Source organism: Montipora foliosa, chromosome 1 (assembly GCF_036669935.1).
Source record: "Montipora foliosa isolate CH-2021 chromosome 1, ASM3666993v2, whole genome shotgun sequence".
Lineage (NCBI taxonomy): Eukaryota > Metazoa > Cnidaria > Anthozoa > Scleractinia > Acroporidae > Montipora > Montipora foliosa.
Window position 1 is genome coordinate 9,662,836 of NC_090869.1, and position 2,500 is coordinate 9,665,335.

Sequence of the window (2,500 nt, forward strand, 5' to 3'; positions counted from 1 at the left end):
TTTTAATAACGTTGCTAAGATTGTTGCTCACTGGTCTCTCACCAACCATGCATCGTATGCAGTCTCAATCACAAATTTTGTGATGGAGGGGGGACTGGAAACCAGACACTTCAAAGGCTTTTTTCTCGAAAACCAGCCGTACAACCCCACCTCAATTTTCAGGATCCGAAAGCGAGAAAAAAGAATTATGTAGAGAAATAAACAGTTAAATCTGCCAGACAGGTTTTTCACAAATGACAAAAACGTCTATTTTCGTCTATTTTAATAATAACTGAAAAACTGTCTGATAGAACAGATTTTGTCTACATGTTGTTTACTAATTCGCAAAATTTTAACCCTGGTTGTACGGCAAGGTTTTGAGAAAAAAGCCTTTGAAATGTCTAGTTTCCAATCCCCCCTCCAGGAAGTCCGTCACTATATTAAGCGTTTTCCCCTGATTTGTATTTATTTGTTAGGTAAAATTACATTCTACATCAACTGCAGTGACTAACACTTCAGAAGAGACTTCCGGCTGTTGCTTTAATTTCACAGATTCCAAAACCTTGATCTTTTCTTCGGAAAACTGTAGTAAGCCACCTTAAATGGTACTTTCTGAGCATCAGTAATACCTGATTAATGACATTCAATCCTGACCTCTTCTGTCTTTATCTCGGATCCAAATCATGATAAATTACTTCTGCAATGTATTTTTTCTTCGGATAACTGTAGTAAGCCACCTTAAAATCGAACGTACGATCATTATACCAAATACATGAAGCAAGCCTTTACCCCAGGTTTCTGGAAATATTCTGCATTCCTGTTGGTTTCAACCCGTAATGGTTGAGCGATGCGCTTTCCTTGCATATAGTTATGTGGTGCTTCCTTAAGAACTAACTTGAGATCGAGTTATAATTAATGGTACACACACAATCAGATTTTGTAGATAAAATTGAGGACATAGAGGCAGAAAAAGATTTTTGATGAAACGCTGTATGAAAATATTGAAAATGTCATGAAAATAGCCAACACTGAGTGATTTAGCAGCCTTGCCTGAAATTTACATACTCACTAGGCGTTTTTAGTTATGAATGATTAGTACATAAAAGATTGCTATACATTGGTGGGTAGATTGATAGAAAGAGTGAAAGCAAAACATCCTACCCAGTCACTTAAATCGCCAAATCACAGGGTGTCCTGGCAAATTGATTCTTCAAAGCTTTCTTGAACCTAGCAACGATGGCGGAATTTGCACTAATTTTTGGAAAAGACAAGGTTGTTAATCAGTAAGCATATAAAAGGACTCAGTGGAACAGCACTAAGAACGTAACATTAGAACAGCCCTAAGGAAGGAACTAGGCGGCAGGAGTTACGGAAAGGTGCGAGGAAGGGAATTGTAACTTTAAATTTCTAGTTGCATTCATTAATCTTTAAACCAGAGCGGCGTACAACTTACTTGAGAAGCAACCTCGTCCCCAGGGTCTCTCTTCTTTCTTTCGTTCGAAGGGAAGAAGAGAGACCCTGGAGACGAGGTTGCTTGAGACTGAAGCAGCACGGGATATTATTGTTATTCATGTATGCTTGTTTATTTATTATAAAAGAAAAAAAACAAAACAAAACGTGTAAACCACGAATAGGTATGAACGAGCAATATTACTGATCTGATTCCAATAGTTTTAAATGGAGAAAAATGACAAAAAATCAAAATTTTGCAGTTTTAACTAACTACATCTTTTCTTTAGATTTCTGCTTCCCTTAGAGATCTGAGACTAAAAGCATTCTAAATATAAATAATAGTATTTTTGGGGAACTCTTAGTTTTTTTTACCTTTAAAAAATGCGCAAAAAGATTCCACGGATATTTGAGTAGAAAATTTCACTTCATGAAGCTAGCCTTCGCAGTTGTGAGAAAAGAGTAACGGAAAAAATAGTATTTTTTCAGAGCAGCAAAACAAAGAAAACAATCGCGAAAAGCAATCATATCAACGGTTAAGTTATCTCAGTGTGACGTAACTCGGTCTCAAAAGTTAACCCTGAAGCATTTTTCTGTAAATTGCGTCCTAAAAGAGAAAAAAAGAGTATTTTGCGAGAGATTTATTTCTCGATGCTGACACGGGGATGATCGGAAAAATCCCAGTTCTCCTTTGCAGGAGTCGAACCTTTGACCTTACGATTACTGGTTTGGATGCTCTACTCCCGAGCCATAGGAGACTCGTCGGAATCTCTCGTCTCAATCTGAACTAGTAATCGGAAGATCGTAGCTTCGACTTCAGCAAATAAGCACTCAGATTTTTCCTAGTATCCTCGAGTTAAAAGCGAACTTCGCTTTTGTTCGTTCACCCAGCGGGGTTAATATGTAACTTACATCTCAGTACATTCTTTTTTTTTTATAAGAACGTCTAAGTTCTTATATATTTTTTGATGCCGAGGCTGACTGAACGTTCTTAAGATGTTCTTAAATTCAAGTCAATGCTGCCTGTGACTAGGAAACCTACCAAAGTGCTTGCTTTGATGGTGTTGAAGTT